Here is a 17180-nt window from a genome sequence, read left to right on the forward strand (position 1 = left end):
GACCGCGTAAAAATGTGTCGGAAGAGTTACACCTACAGGAAGTAATAACGAAGAACACGAAAAGGGTTCAACGCGGGCCTGGCGAATCGTCGGGGAATTTACGTGATCCAGCGTCGCACGGAGGAGCGAAATGTCAGGGTGCGGCGAGCGTCGGGCTCGCTATGATTCTCGCGTGACTCGACGAGCGGATTCGATCGGCTTGACGGATCACAGGAGATCCATCGGAAACGACGTCGAGATATAGGGAACACGCGGCCGGGCCAGGTCTGTGTAGGTGCGATCGACGTAGGCGGGATCGTTGAGGTACGTGTTAACGTGCTCGTGTTTTAGTCACGAACGCTCGGTTTCCAGCTAGTTACGAACTCTCGAAGACGGATCGGGCATGTACGTACCAGTCTCCTCGGCGTCGGACATATCGAGAGCGGTGGCCTGACTTGTTCCGGACTGGTCCACGCGAGCCTCCAACTTCGCAGACTGTGGACGACACTAGGCGGCGGGTTCACGCCGGTTTCCTTGGTTTTGTTGAATCGATACGTGTCCCTGCGACTCTTTTCGTCCAGGACGCCTTCCTCTGTCTCGCGTGCGATGGACGCCGCATCGCGCTTCGTCGTGCAGGTTCATCGTACCATTACAACACCTAACGAGCCTCGATAGAACCAACCTCGATATTAGAGGAGTTTCAGGCGGTCTAGACGGGCTAAATTACGAAGAAAGATCAGCGGTACATTATCGTTCCCGTTGGAACAACTCAATTTGGGGAAATATCGGGTTAGTTTTTCTTAATTAAATGGTCGAATGCCGATGCTTCTTTCTCTCGAAGCCATTAAATTTCATTTAAAAACGACGTTCGAAGCCGCGCGCTTTTTCCTATTACTTAATATACCGACCATGTCGAGGTGTCCTGTTTCTGGTGGGCCGGCCTGTGGGAACACGAACCGCGGGACAATTCGAACGTTAAAAACTTAAAGCGACAACGTGTACCCCGACACGGTGAAAGCCGAAACATGTTATCCCCGAATTGTGTAACCCAATAAGCTCCATAGAATCCATTAACCGGGCTGGACGAGCCAACGGTCGTCCTTCTTGGCAAATGTTTGCGCAGAGACGTGTTTGCTCTGTTATCGAAATGTGTAGCGTTACTCGATCGTCCTGTATTTATTTTTTCATTCTCAACGTTGCGAAGGACGAGGGCTTGTCCGTCGGGGAGTAACGATTTCAATTGTTTTCGCTACGAACGTTATCGATCTCGAATCTATACAGGATGGTGTTTCCCTTGCTCAACTTCCATAGAAAAAATAACGTTCGTTGTATCCCGGCTCGATCGAGACGAACGTCGACACCCAGACCGAATAAAAAGAGCTCGTACGTAAATTATTTGGAGTTGTTGCATAGGGTCGACGTTCGCGGGATCGAGCCGGGTTGTTTCCAGTTGTACCATTTTCCGCGGCCACCCTCCCGGGAAGCGTTTAATTCAATTTGCACGGAAAGCTCGCAATTTCGTTGGACCGAAAACTGCTAACGAGGGCAGCGTGTGTTTAATACGCGGAGCGGGAACCGCGTAATCCGCGCGCGTAACGACCGGTCGATTGTCAGGGTGCAGAGGTGCACGGGTGCGGCTAGGTGCACGTGTGCAGCCTCGTTCCCGGGTTCACGCGACGTTCCGTGCACCAAGGGAACACGCGAAACGAGCCTGACTCGCGCACATCTATCTTTGGCCAGGCTGCGCTCCCGGATGAGCAAGCGCAGCTACGGCGCGCCGGATGCGAGAAGGGATGGAATTATGGAAACTTGGTTGCGAGCCTGCGAGGCCCCCGGAGGATACTTTCCCGGATAGTTCTACCAGTTTCGGGAGAACGCGTAACCGTGTTAAGTTAACACTGTTAACCGACCGCGACGATTGATCGATGAACCTGCATAATTCCTGGAGATAGAGCCTGCGAAGTTTCGCTCCTCTAAACCAACCTGGAATTGCAATACCATTTTTCGATTGGGGAGCAGTTCGAAAGTAGACGGATTCGAGTGCATTTATCACATTCCCCATTACGAGTCGGAGATTATATGAAATCACCGGTGAATTTGATAAATATTCCAGAATTTATCACGTTCGCCAACTTTAGCGGAGATTATGCATAATCCCCAGTTTATCACGTTCACCGTAACGTATACACCTCTTCGCGCGTCCTGGATACCAGGTTACGATTGATTTTTCTCAGTCATGATCCAACGCTTTCTGTTTAATTTTCAAAAGACTTGGACTCGCTAGATTTTGTTTCCATCCTATACTTTTTTTTTTTATATCAAAATTCGAGAAACCCTCCATCGTTTCGGAGCGCGGGTAGTTCTCCGCGGCCTCGAGGGTGTGCGGAAGCGCTCCCCCGGGTCCGGGGAGGCACGAGAGCCGAAAATCGAGTCAGGTTGTAAAAAGTTTCGGACTGGAGAGCGATCTCCGGGCAAGTTTCGCGGATAGGCGTGTGTTTGCTCGTTCGCCGGTGAATGTCCTCCGCTCCTGGGCTTTGGCTGGGACTTCCTGGTGAACCCTTCCCGTCTCTGTCCTCTCCCACCCCTCGCGGCCGTCGCGAACCCAGGAGAGAGAGAGAGAGAGAGAGCCAACCGGATCCGAACGCGAGAGCGAACGACTGGGAGAGCGAACGCGAGAGATCGATATTCGAAACCCCTGTGCCGTTAGGCACCGAGCTCCTCTCCCGCCGCCCCACACGGCCAATGGCGTAGGAAGAGGGGGCAATTGGGCTAGGTGCTCCCTGTTCCCAGGATACTCGACGGAACGGAAGTTCGGGACAAAGAGGAGGAGTGTTATAAATTGCCCGAGACGGGATTCGGGATTTACGCGGCATCCCTTCGCCGCCGGCCCCTGCTGAGACTGTCTGGCCTGTCTTTTTATCGTCGCGACTTTGATCGAGCCACGGGAATATATATATATTTCAGCCCGGCTGATTTGCATTTTTCTTTATTTATTTAACCGGGGTTTCGTGCCTTACCACGCGAAAACGGAACGTACGTTGAAGACGAACAGAAATTTTGGAGGCGTAGGTGCTAATCAACGTCGTGTATTGTCCGTGTATTATCGTTGATAACGTACATACGTTTTCGTGTTCGGTTGCGCTTTGATTCGTTCAATTTTTATTTCTATTCAACCCCTTTATTGTGCAATGCAAGGATATAAGATGAAATCCCCCCCCCCTCTCCCCCCTCCCGCTCTATGAATAAATATTCTTATTTTTAATAATTTGTTCAACGAGCTTACATCCGTATGCGTATGTATAACTTGCATAGCGAGTTATACATACGCATAATACATCCCGAAAGTCATATTTTATCGGAGCCTGCGCGACTCGTTTGACTTTTCGCTGTCTACGCCCTTGCTCCCTTCTGTCCTTGTATGCATGCTATTTACCATTAGATTATCATCCCCTCATTTTTTCGCTCTTTCTCTCTCTCTCTCTCTCTCTCTCTTTCTCTCCCCGTCCCCTCTACCGGTTTGCTTTCTTTCGACCCCCTTCTGGGCGGCTCTTTTCTCGGCGCGGCTTTTTCATCCGCGTATCTTGTATCTCGTAATGCAAACATAACGGGTGGCATCGAGCCGACCAATTATTTCTCCCGCGGTGATCGATTCGCGTCCGCGATACATACTCGAGTCATTAGCGAGGCCCGTTCGTTAACTCGTGCGAGCAGTAACGCGTGGAAACGATATTCGTACGCGTACGCGTACACGTATCGATCGTCGCCTCTTCTCGTTCGGATTCGACGATCGTCGATAAGATAGCCGATAATCAACGGCTTGTTGTTATTTTCTCGCCGCGAAAAGGCGCGTTCGCGACGAGGAGAATTAACTATGGAGAAAAGTGAAGCGTCGTCGCAGGAATGGCATCGAAGGCCTTCGCACCTTGTTATACCTTGTTATAGAGACGTACAAACTTTACGCGTGCACATGTTTAACACAGACTCGGACCTAACCCAGACCAAGGACATCGAGGACTCGGGCACCTTTACATCTGGCCAGGATTCACGAGTAATTTCGCTAAACTCATTCAACTAAGAAAGTGAATTCTAAAAGTCACTCGTCAAAGGGAAGAAATTACGATAAATGTGCGATAATGTAGTTTCCAGTAGTTGAACACGTTGACGCCAGCAGCGGTTTTTCGATGCTGCACCGCGCGGCGGCGCTCGATTTCAGTGTCCGCGTGGTGGGGCGGCGCGGTATCAGGTCGCATTGTTCGGCATAACGCGCGTGACCCACCGGTGGTTCGCACCGCCGCGCGGAGCAGACACGAACGACCTACCAGTCATGCAAGTCGGCGTCAACGTGTTCAATCGAAAAATTTATATGGAACCGTCAAACCTATCGTATACTTTGGACAAATTTCTTTAACACATAGATGGTACGAATATTTACAGGTCTGACTGTACCTCGTGCAAACTCGATCATATTTCTGTTCGTTCGATATCTTTTAAAACACACGATCCCACCGAGCAATTTACAATTTTGCTGTGTTTTTCAACTCGGGTTGGATAAGGATTGCTCTTCTCGAGTCCACGCGAACGTCGCGTACTTTAATTAAAATACAATCGCGTTCCTCGTTTAATTAATTTTCCTTTCGTCGTTCGTATATTGCGGTATATATTAACCGTTGTCCGATCCATTTATGTGGCACGTGTTCGCTCAAGACTCCAGCAAGGGTAGCGTTACAATATTCGTCGATGAATGCGCGATCCTTCAGGTAACCGAGGGTTCGAAAGGACCCTTCGATCGCGGTGCCCCCTAACAGTTTTTATACCCGCGACAGACAAAAAAAAAAGGAAGAAACGATCCGAGGATGGGGGGGAACAAAGGAAGTACAGGGCGACTGCAAGTGAAAAAGTCAAAACGATTACGGTCCCGGTGAAACCCGACAATAGCGGATTTTCCGAATACGGGTTCGAGCGTAACTCTCCGGAAAATTTCGCGAATATCCGCGCGCGTTAAAAGGGGGAGGGAGGGGCGCGTGTGGACGACGTGCGGTAAAGGCACGGGGAATATTTGGCCGCATTCGCGCGGTCGAAAAGCTCTTCCGTTGGAGGGAGGTGAACCCCTGGGACGAGAGGTTTCCGTTTTCAACGCGGCGCCTGCGTTCTCGCGTTCGCCAACCCGCTCCTCTCTCCCGTTTCCCCTTTTCCTCGAGCTCTCCTCTCTTTCGTCCGCTCGTGGAACCTGAATTTCCTCCCTTCGTTTCGACCCTGCGCGCGTGCACGCTCCCCCGCGTCTAGGGGTAGGCGATACATCTCTCTCTACCTCTCTCTCCAATCCAACCTCTCCGTCTCTCGGAGACGAGAACCTCCGTCGGAATAGTCGAATAATATTTTCGCGTTAAATTTGTCGTCTCTCCGGTTTAACGACGTCTACCTCGCGTTTTTCTATCGACGGGGTTGCCATCAATTTTTCAGACGAGCGAGTCGAGGACCTCTGATATTCGTTTGCTCGAACCGTCTCCGTGTTTCTCGCGACTGTCCGAACGATCGAACCTGGAAATTTAACACGAAATTTCTCCCTCGTAATTTACTACGAACTCGATCTTCTGCCACCTGTATGCCAACGACTTACCGCTATGGTGTACAACGTCCACCCCTCCAACCCCTTAATTCGTCGGTTTTCTTGGCCGGCTTTCAAGCCGTTCGCCTCCCTCCGCGGTTACTCGACCGGCGGGTCGGCCTTTGTCTCCTTTCTGTTCTTGGCGGGCATCCCTTCAATCGGTATCGGTGGCTGCAAGGTTCCGAGGGTCTCCTAGGAGAGCAGCCATTGTTTACGACCCTTCGTCGGCGCGTGCGTATTTCGCAATCGCCCTCGACTCCGTATTCTCTCTTCAGCTGACGGACACAGGCCAGAGATTCACTGGAGCTCGGCAATCCCTTCTTCGTTTGATGCACTCGCGTTCCAATTATCCTTAGGCTCTTCCAGTTCCCTTTCGTTCGTGGGACCAAGTTGACCTGTAACGTTCTTTCCGGACTCCAACGAAACTGATACGGTCACGTGCACCGATACGATTGCTCTTGCACCGTGTACGTCCTTTGCTTCTAGACGTTACTTATTATTTATGTCATTTCTATCTCCCTTCATTTATTTGCTCGAGAATTCCCCCGACGAACGACTCGTCTCATTCTAACCCTTTATTTATTGCCGATTTTCTCATGATACTGTATTAATTTGAAATCTATTCTGAATTTCAACTCCACGTCTCTGAAGTTCAAGTTTTGTTTCTTTCGGAAGTTTGTTGGAGACAACTCTAGACGGTGATACGAGACCAAGACGGACGCCTAGATTTTAAAAACTTTAAAAAAATTCAGTAAATAAAGAGTTAGAATGAACCGAGTCAGGTTTTGCTGGAGACGATCCAACGACGCGTATACCAGCGTCGTGTGGGTCTTGCGCCGGTAACGATGAAGCGGTCGTTTCCCGAATTCGAGGAGACCGGAACGGAAACGCCCGACGGATTTTCGTCATCGTTTCCACCGCGCCCAACGTGTTAACGTCACGACGATTTCGAAGGGGTCGCAGCCTTCAACGGTCCGGCGTCTGCGCAGACACCGACGTCCCCGGCCGCGACTTTTCTCCGTTCTCATCCCTCTCTGCGGCCCGATTCACCAACCCCCCTCGACCGCCGAGCGAACGGTCAACCATGGCGGTGGCATCCGGAAGATGCAGTCATTGCCTTCGGGTTCTTCGATTCGCTGCGCTTGCGCACCCTCCGCGCAACCCCCTTTCGCGAGATTTCCATTTTTCTTCCGACGCCGCAGCTTTTTCCGTCTTCTCCCTCTATATTTTTTCTCCCCCCATTTCTCGTCATCGTCCGCCCCCACCCGACGGCGTTCAGCGATCGCGACAGGGCGGTGGGTGCAGTCGTTGCCTCTCCCCGGCGCCTGCGTGCATTCCAACGTCGCGTTTCCCGTCTCGCTCTCCATCGTTCGCCGTCTTTGTCTCTTCCTTCTGCTTCCGTTCCTCCCTCGCGACTCCCACCCCTGCGAGCCTGGCCAGAACCAGCGCCGTCGGGGGCGGCGGCGGCGGCGGTGGCCAGAGGGTGCAGCGATTGGCGGCGGTGGCTGGCTCCGTCAGTTTAGTTACCGCACCACATAAAGGCATTGCGTTGTAGACACCGTTATACCCGCAACATTCTTACTATTTGCTTGTACATCTGTCTTCATTTCTTGAACCCTTTAATTCGACCAAAAAAAAAAAAAAAACAAAAACAAAAAAAAAAGCCAAACAAACAAACAAACAGAAAAATTTCAAAGAAAAACTACCGTTCCGTATCGTTGGTACATGTACCAGTCGTCGTCCTCACCGATCTATCCGTATACCGATCATTCTTGCTTTCTCCCGCCCACGTGTCAACGAGATATAATCGAGAAAACCGTGTGTCTGTGTTCCATCGCACGGCAATACTAAAACCGGGTTAAAAAAACAATACAACAACCGACAAGTAAGAAAAGAGTTAACGAACGTTAAACGAAAGAAAAATAAAGAAAAGAAAACAAGAAACGACACCAGCGATAAACCGCCCGACGAAAGAGAGACGAAGCAATCGAAGCAAATCAATCGATCAACCGGGGAAGATACACGCCTTCGTCGAACCGACCACGGATCGTTCATACGTTGTTCCACGTGCGCCTTCGTCGGGATTCTTATATGATTTCGTTCGTCCCTCTGGACCACCCTTCCTCGATCCCCTTTCTTTCTCCCTTCGCCCCCTGGACCCTAACCGACTAGTCGACGGATCGTTCGATCTCGATCGACGGGCGCGCACGCTTCTCTCGGATATCGCGTTAAGAACGCGAAACGAATCGCGCGGAACGTCGGCGCGTTATCTCGGGTGCGCGATCGGTATCTGGTGACGCAAAAGGCAACGGAATCCTCGTCTGGAAGATCCTTTAATCGGGAGAAGAGGCCCTGCGGAACGAAAAGAGAGAAAGGCACGGACGAGAAAGGGCGAGGTAGAGGGAGAGAGGAGAGAGCCTTAGTGTCGGCCGGTGGGAGTGAAAAAGAGACACTTGGAGGGTGTGTTCCGCGATTTCGTCGTTCTTTTTTTCCCCAGTCCGTTTAGCCGGAAACGTTAAGGAATCGAAGTGTTTCTGCGTGAAAAACGTCGTGGACCGCACACTTGGCTCGATTGTTCGAACGGACGAGCTGGAAAAAAGAAAAAACCGTCGCCGACGTCGCGGCCGTACGGAACTAGTGAGCAAGAGACACGTTCGAGGAATCTCGGGTAACTGTCGGGTGATTGCACCGGTGAACGCGGAACTCGGACCCGGTTAAATCGTCGCCGTAAAAAGTCGTTGCGCCCCGAGGAGAGATAAACGAGAAAACGGTGCACGCGCACGCACGGTCGTCGTTTAAAAGGAAACTAACCACAAAAACGAACGAGCATCGAAACGAATTAATAATAGCAAATAATTCTAAAACTAACGGTAAACGAGATACTAGTTAACATAGATAAAAAAATAAACGGGATAACCTGTATTCTAAAATAGTAAGAAAAGTAACTTAACCCACCGTCGTTTCGTTCTACGCCCAGATATCGGCATCCTCCAACCACTGATTTTCATCGTTAACCGGTATGTTCATTTGTTTCTTTACTTTCGTTGCTTCTGTGAATTTCTGACGTTCGAATTATTATTATCGTTCTATTCTTATATTGTTATATTATTGTTGTTATTATTACCGTTATGATTGCAAAGTATTAATTATCGATCTCTGTGTACATAGATCTATGTGTTTTTGGTAAGCGCGCGCTATCAGGTGCCGATCATTAATATATGTTTGAACCCCCATCACCCCGAAACATCCTCGATACAGGACCAATCGAAGGATCCCTTTCGGCAGCCATCGTCATTCTCCTTTCTCGAAACCCGATCACGTCGCGCTCTCTTGGCCGAAACGGGGTTGCTTTATTAGTTTCGATCGATACCCGCTTCGATGATCGTAATTCGTCGAGGATGAAGTAGTCCGTGGGGGAGTCCGAGGAGACGTTCGCGTTCCCAATACTGCTGAAAATACTTGGATAGAGTATATTATATTTTTATTATTTTATCCCAACGGGTTCTCGATACCGTCGAAAATTTCTCCTTGGTTCGTCGTTTAATTTCGATCCTTTCTGCGGGTAAATTGTGCGGTCGAGGGATCGCGAGCGTGTCTGCGCGACGTTTAGCGCGTTTCGAACGCAGGATTATCGACGAGACGAGGTGGAAACGTATCAGCGTGCCAGCAGCTGACGTTTTCGACGGCGCAGTATCGCGGGTCGGAGAAGTTTTGGGCGTGGCAGCCGAAAGCAACGCGGCCACGAGATCGCGATCGTGCACCGTCGCGTTCCTTTCGTCTCTTTCAGTTGTGATCCTTCCTCCTTCTAGAGCAACCCGGCCTGAAAAAATGATAATAACAAAAAATGAACCAAAAAAAAAAAAAAAAAAAAAATTCAAAAATCAAACGAACCGATCAAAGAAACCACAAAAAATGAAAGAAAGACCAATCACATGGGAGTTTTAAAAAAGAAAAGAAAGAAACGTCTCAAGGACGGTCGATCGAGTGCGAAATGAGTTCGGTAACAGGATATGACGGAAAGCGGCGAGAGTGTGCATGAAGGATCAAGCAGATCCAGGATGGAGCAACTGGCACTGCGGGTCCTCGTCGAGGACAAGCAGGAAGTCTCGAGAGGGACGCTTTCGTCCGCGATGATGGCCTCGATCACAATGGTGCGTGAGAGAGATAAAGGGGTGTTAGATAGTGCGATGATGACGATGAACGTTTCGAGAGACACCGCCTTTAAGTACATACGTGTACCGCTTACTTCCGTTTTCCTATGTTTCGCGGTAACGATTTTCGTTTCCATCCGCCAGTAGGGAGAGGGAATGCCCGCAGCGTATTTCTTTCGTCCAACGTTGTACTTGGTCGTTTCTTGCGAACAGGAAGAACCGCCGTCGGAGGATCGAGTCGAACGAATTCCGTGGTTCGGGGTCCACGAGTGGGCCCCTCGGTAAATGAAAAATGACGAGCGATGGATAGTTGGTATTTAAACGAACAGCTCGAACGTAAAGAGTGGCGCGACACGAAGTATACTTGTACGTGCGTCCACGTTTCTTTCATTTCGAGATCCGCAATCTATGGACAGGATTCGAGCCTCGTTTTCCACGATTCCTTTCGCGCCCGTCGCCGCTAATCCGTGTATTCGATTATCGCCGACCGAAGGTGGCTAGAATCGCTTGATCCAATTCGTCTAATTAGAAAAGATAGCGCGTAGGTCGAGAGGTGGATGGCGCGAAGCGTCGGGAAGGGAATTAAATTCGAATGTAAATTCGCGTTTTTTCTCTGCAGGTTTATTTCGACGAAAATTCCCGGCCTGGAAATATCAAAGATTGACCGAGGGTTGGGAGACCTGGTAGGAGGATGATAGCCGGAGAGTGGAACAGAGGAGGATAGAAAAGCGACGAGTGGGAGAAAGACCGGGTCTAGCTAGTTGGGGAAGCTCGTATTGATCGTTCCTGGGTCCATGTGACGCGCCTGCGTTTCGCCGTGGGGTAAAATCGTAGGGAGGGTAAACTACGGGAGGGAGGGTGAAAGAAAAAGAGCCAGAGAGAGAGAGAGAGCGAGACAGCGCTACCGCCGGGGTTCATATACCCCCGGGGCAACTGCAACGTTCCATCGTGCCACCGACCAATCAATGGAGCTTCTCTACCTTTCTCCATTCTCTCTGTCCTCTCTCACCCCGTTCATCCGTCATTCTTTTTCCCTCGATCTTCCTCCCTCTCTCCGCTCCTCGTCCGTCGCGCGTAATATGATTGCATCGCACACACGGCCACGCGTCCCCCTTCGAAACACAGTATTAACGTCCTGTGTTTCTCTCTCTCTCTCTCTCTCTCTCTCTCTCTCTCTCTCTCTCTCCCCCTGTCTCGCGGATGTATACCCACGCACCGCCAATTTATCGAAACTTCGTTCGAGTTTAGAGCGAGTTCCCGGTAATCCTTGTAACGAGTTATCGACGACGATAACGACGAGAAGACACGGGGCGATGGTAATCGCCACTCCTCGACGATCAACTCCGTCCCAGGGCCGAGCTGAATAAATGATCGTGCTCGGTTACTAATTGCGTGTACGCGCAGGGTAGCTTCCGGTTTTTACCAACGAACTTCGTGGGGTGTACGCCGACGCGCAACCAACGAAACGCCGTTTGCACGAACGCCTAGGGTACGCTTCGGGGATGGTTACAGACATCGTCGTTCATTTTTATATCTCATACTCAACTTGGACGACTAGTCTGCTTAATACCAACCCAGCCGTTTCCCGAGATCGGGAAACCATTCCAACGAGATCGGCTCGTTCAATTTTCATCCGAGTCGAGACCGACGAAGCTGGTAATCGCGGTGATAGTTCCACTCTCAGTTTTTTTTTTATTGCTGCTCGTCGTTGAACGTTCGGTGACGTCAGCGATTTCAATGGTCCTATAATTCTTAGAATCGCGAGCACGGACGCAAAAAGCGTTCGGCGATCGTCGGCCAAGCGGGCGTTTTTCCACCCTGGAAGCGTTTGTTTACGTTACGCAATCATTGTTCGTGGACTCCGAGGCGAATAGTAAGGTTTCCTCGGATACGTGGCGATACGATCGCATCTCGTGTCGTGAACACTATTGCGTCAGCCAATCGTTGACATTAGACGCGGGCAAAGTTTCGTTTCATAATTGTTTATTTCTCGCTCGATGACTCGTTTCGACGAATAAAGACACGAGAAACAGTTCGTACGGTTATCCAGATATACGCGCACCGAATAATTGATATTCTTATATCTTATTCCTCGTACGAAATTTGTTATGCAAACGAGAATTTTGCTCGTCGAAGGATGAGGGAATCGATCGATCGCGCCTCGCTTTTGCGCAAATACTCGTTGAAATCGTTATCCCTCTTCCATATTTGGACGATAATACGTTGGCAACCGATCGATTTTTGAACGTGGTACCGAGCATCGAGGCACGCAACGAGCAAAACGCCCGACGTTCGCGTTTATTGTCTATCGATGAATCGATATCAGCATTTTTCAATAAAGCAAAAGTCGACGAATATAATGTTCGATCTATCTTCTCGTTGGGTATTTATATAGCCATTATCGTTCTTAACCCTCGTGTATATTTAAGCCCGGCCAGTATTTGCGGACGTATCTACGGTATCGTCTGGCGCTGCTTCAATGATGATCGCATTGGCTCGAAACGTTTGTTACCGTGCCGAAAGTGTTCGTTAAACTATTCAACCGATAATCCCAATCTATCAACTATTTTCAAGCGCTGTTACTTCTGTTATAAGAGCGCGTACACATTTCTTTCTCGGCAACGAAAAGCCAATGGCTGTTCTCACCCCTTGTACATGTGTCTGCGAAGGGATAATCTTTTATACATACAGAATGTTTCGTACGAAGAGAAAAGTATTCAAATTAGTCTTCCTAGTATCGTTTCGAGTTGAGCTCGGGGCGGAGCAGGGTAGATTCGGAATAGATTTGGAAGACATCGACGAATCCGTACGGGGGTTCAGCGACCCCGCAGAAACTTCACGGACGGAATTATTGCTCCCGCAGTGGAATTATGTCCGTGCACGTCGTCCACCGGATCGATGACGGAGGTGGGGCCGTACCCTGAAAACGTAGCTTCGACAGCTGGATCATGACTTAACGAAAGAGGGTACGCCTCGCGTTTGTCAACCACGTTCACGCTGGAAATGATTCACGATCTATGGTACCTCTCTCTGATCCTCCGTGGCGATAAATCTCGTTTAGCAAAGACCGAAGGGATCCCAGAACCGTCGAACGTTCGCGCGTACGGAAGACACTCCGAAGCCACCTTTCGACCTTTGTTTAAATCATGAAAGCCCTGACTCACTGGCATATCAACGCCCAAGCCAAACCCTTGAAGCTAGAAAGCTGAAATTGTGCACAGAGGCTTCCTTTATGATATATACAAGAATATCTCGAAATTCAACCCCTAAAGGGCTAAAAAGGAGTTGCTATTCTACGCGGCTGGAACCGCGAGCTACACAGTTATCGGAAATATCGATCGAAACATCTGAGTTTCGGAAAACGAAAAGACAGTCACCTAATGATTCGCGAAGGAGCACGCGGTCGAATGCGAACGGCACAAAATAAATAGTAAAATAATAGTATTCGTTTCCTATCGGATTTAAAGAAAATCTTCATCACTGAGATCAACAGCAACCGAGATATCGACTTTTTCTGCCTTTAATGCCGAATACCAGAGACCTGTTTATGAAAGCTGTAGAATAATCGAGACAATGGTTTTTTTTTTTTTTTTTTTTTTTATCACGGGCAAAGTCGCGCGGAAATTGCTTCCTTTTCATCCGTCGTCGAGGCGATCGGAGGGCTAGCAAACTTTCACAGTTCCAACGGTAATGCGGTGGCAACTTCCTGTCGCGCGTTTACGCACCGCGTGGCCGGTTTTAAAGCTACAGAGAATAATGGACGCATACTCGCATATGCGTCTCTACTGTACGTGTCCCTACTTTTTTTTTTCCCTGCATACCGTTCCGCATCTGTTACACGTTCTCGTGGCCCGATCCCAGCTTCGCTCCCTTCTTTCTCGCGCGACTAGACAATGTCCGTTACAGCGTCTCTGCGACGGTGACATTGGGTCCTGTCGCGTGCGCGATCCGCGAATATTGTTACCGTTGGAAAAGTCCGTAGTAATTCATTTTCTGAAAGTACAATTCAACGATTCGCGAGATAAGTAGACCCCGCGTGAGATCGTTAACCCGCCTCGGTTCTAAATTGTTCGACTCGAGATAATTTCGAACCATCAACGAGGATTGCCTGAAATTGGAAAGTATCCGTTTGATCGGATCAATAAATTGTTAAGAGAATAACGAGGACGATCCCTGGCTGGATCCCGCCGCGGTCGTCTAAGGCGCGACGGAATTCTTTAACGAGTTTCCAACGGTATCGGTGCTTTGATAGATCGACGGCGTTGCTTGTTTCCACGGTATACATACAAGCTTCGGACAAGCTTTTCCGTATACCATCGCCGTGTATATTTATAGTGTTTATACGCGGATGTATTTATAATTTCACTCGTGGACAGTTGGTGCATGCACCGACGAGCCTTCGCCGCGTTCGCCAGCAGCTCCGATTCATCCGAGTTGTCCAGATTCTCTCAAATCGGATCGATTCACCGCCAAGGCTTCGAATCGCTCCAAAAACGATCGCTTGTACACGATTACGAACCCACGATTACGAACTCACGATTACGAATTCACGATCCGTCCATCGCCATCGTCCATCGTCGCGCGCTGTTATTGGCGTAGGCTCTTAAGTTCTCTGTAATTCAGTCTGTCGTTCACGATTCGTGATGTAAAACTGCCGTCTATATCGCGCTACGGGCCTATTGCGTGACGCAAGATAACGGAAACGAATTCCTGAAAACACCGGTTCGCGGTTATTGGCACGGCCGCCAAGTGTTGCTCGCCTTGTTTCGTCAGCGGCGCATAATTTTGGCCCATCGTCGTTTCAGGGACCGGGCTTCCCGATCTCCGGAGATAAAGTCAGGGTAAGGTCAGGGATGCAGCTTTTTCGATCCTCTCCCGCGTTGGTTCGCGGCACGCCACGTCTGTGCTCGCGTCTTCTCCGTTTCGCGAACGCGATCGCTCGTAACGAATGATGTTGTTATTATTATTAAGCGTTGAAACGGAGTTCGTTACGCCTCTGGAACGAGACACCGGAAGCGAGAATCGATGAATCGAAGGAAACCAATCGGAGCGAGATAATCGCATCGGAGGGTACACACAGGTGCATCGACTTTTCGCCCTTAAATGGGTTAAGACCTCTCACCCCTTGACTTACAATGAAACTCGTACAAGTGTTGCCTAGTATTTTCCATCCGCGTGGAGGGGAGACGGTGGTATTTTCTTTTTTTGATCAATTTTCTCGGAAAAAGTCGATCCTCGTGGTCTTTGGCAAACGTCCACCAGTCTCGACGATGTAATTCGTGGTTTCGAGTTCACTCCCGATCGAGTGCGGCCTCGTAAGGGGTAAAAGAACTCTTGTATCGACGCCGATAGCGCACCCGGGACAGCGGGGGTCAAAAACCGTGAAGGGTTGGCCATGATCTGACACAAGGGGGGAGGGAGGGTGGCGATGCGAGCAACCGGGGAGGCAGGAGAGGGGGCATACCTCCGTCTACGTAATATCGGGGAGCCATGTTGCAAACATTTCGGGCGAACAAACCCCCGCAAGCATCTCGAGGGCCGGGGACGCTGGAATATCGTCTGCGAAGCGATTCGCGAGTGTCGACACTCTTGTTACGTATGCAGATCCAATCGAGTCGCCGATAAAAGCTTAACTATGCTACACGACCAATAGAAGTCGCGTTAACTCCCGATAGTTCGAACATATTATTTAAACAATGTAGAAAACATTCGATTCTTTTTCGGAATTTACCATTTCACCATTTGGAAAGATTCTTTCCTCGATGGCTGTTAATTTTTTTGCTTTGAAAAAGTATGGCGCTCGATATCATTGTTTCGTAGCACAACAATAGGGTTAGGAGAGTACACTCGAGCAAATTGGAAATTTTTCGAATTCGACCGGGGTTGAACAGAAGGGTTTTCGCATGGTCGAGGGGTGCTCGTTCGATCGGCGAGGTCGCAGTTTATTTAAGAACGCGCATACGTCTCTTATTAGTTCGATCGGCAACCCCTCGCAGCGTACGCGCGCGAACGGGTTGGTGGGAGGAGATACGTAATACAAACGGGGGGTTCGCGACGGGCTGAGCCGAGGGTGGGCGAACCCGTCCGAGCGTCGCCGAAATTGACCGAGGGAGCTCGCCGAACGGTGCAAGCCGCTCGAGTCAGGCCGGTGCGGCCAGTCTCTAGGCAGCCTCCGCCCGTGTCGTATCGTTATTTCCGTTTCTTTAGTATAGTGTTTAACGCTTTAATTTCTAGTCTCGCGTAATCCTCTACAGTTCACACGTTACGTACACACAGTCATACTCGTATTCTATTCTTTGTACACACATGTTCGTGCGCATATACACACACACACACACACATACGCATACACACGTACTCCAACTGAGTTTCTTTTTACGATCGACGGATACGAATGCTCGGTGGTCCCGACTCCGGAAGATTTTACACGTCGCTCGTATTCGCGTCGCTGGTCAAAGTGAAATCGAGGGACCCGACGATCGCAGGAGGCGAGCATAAATGCCGATTTACGAGCGCTCGCGTCGTACTTTTCTTTCATTGATTTCCCCTTCTGTTCCGGGCGGCGGTGCGAGAGCGTGATATTAGTAGGTGCACGAGTAGAGAAAGAGTAGAGAGAAGATCAGGGACCGGCGTGATATACACCGACGAGCACGAGAGCGATAGACGCGTATCGCACAAGCTAGTTCTGCACAGTGCACGGTACCGCGTGGTGATCGAAAGATTCGGTGGAATACGAAAGAGGGAAAAGCGTAGACGACGTCGAGGAAGCACGAGGCGGAGTAGAGTGTGTCGCGTCTCGAAGGAAAAGTGTTTTTCTCTGTGTCTCTGGTGTGTGTCTGTGTGTGTCTCTTTGTGCTCCTTCACGTACATCGGTCGTAAGGTAGAAGGTGGATCCTGAGAGAAGGTGAAGAAATAAACAGGTAAGCCACGGGATAGTTAACGCATCGACGTTTATCTTTTTTTTTTTTTTTTTGTCCACCTCGTTACATTTTATTTGTTCGCGAACGACTTTCGTCCGCGATACAATAGGACTTGGAGACGCTGTCTCGTTGGGGGGTTTCGGAGCACGTGCCGTGCGAGGTTCGTGGCGCATTCTCGTTCTTCACCCTTTGCTTTCTGCGTGCTTTCGTCGTCGTTCTTTCTCCACGCCGGCAGTCTTATCCCCGTATGCCCCTCCCCTCCATTCGTCCCGTCGCTCCGATAGCGGCACGAGCTACTGCTTTTTTCGCGTGTCGCGTACACATGCGTGCGTACGTCGTGTGTGCTTTCTCGCGCGGAAAGGGGCGTACGCCAACGCGGGAGGGGTTTCCCTTGGAATTGCGGAGGGGAGAGATCTCTCGTGCGCGCGACACCAGAGGAAGGAGAGAAAGAGAAAGAACGAGCTAGCCAGCACGCGACAGAGAGAGAGAGAGAGAGAGAGAGAGAGAGAGAGAGAGAGAGAGAGA

The 17180-nt window shown here is 50.0% G+C and overlaps 1 protein-coding gene across 13 annotated transcripts in view; it reads left to right on the plus strand.

The window, feature by feature from the left end:
• LOC128890942 (ELAV-like protein 2) overlaps window positions 1-17180 on the plus strand; it is a 63255-nt gene that overhangs the window by 12274 nt on the left and 33801 nt on the right. For 5 of the 13 annotated variants that reach the window (XM_054149974.1, XM_054149972.1, XM_054149976.1 and 2 more), the window contains exon 1: window positions 5607-9735. The exons of 2 other annotated variants lie outside the window; for them this stretch is intronic. The gene's annotated coding sequence lies outside the window, so the exon portion shown is untranslated. 6 more of the 13 variants (XM_054149967.1, XM_054149973.1, XM_054149975.1 and 3 more) reach the window with 6 other exon arrangements.

The sequence above is a fragment of the Hylaeus anthracinus genome, unplaced genomic scaffold, assembly GCF_026225885.1.
Source record: "Hylaeus anthracinus isolate JK02 unplaced genomic scaffold, UHH_iyHylAnth1.0_haploid 12001, whole genome shotgun sequence".
NCBI classification, from domain to species: Eukaryota; Metazoa; Arthropoda; class Insecta; order Hymenoptera; family Colletidae; genus Hylaeus; species Hylaeus anthracinus.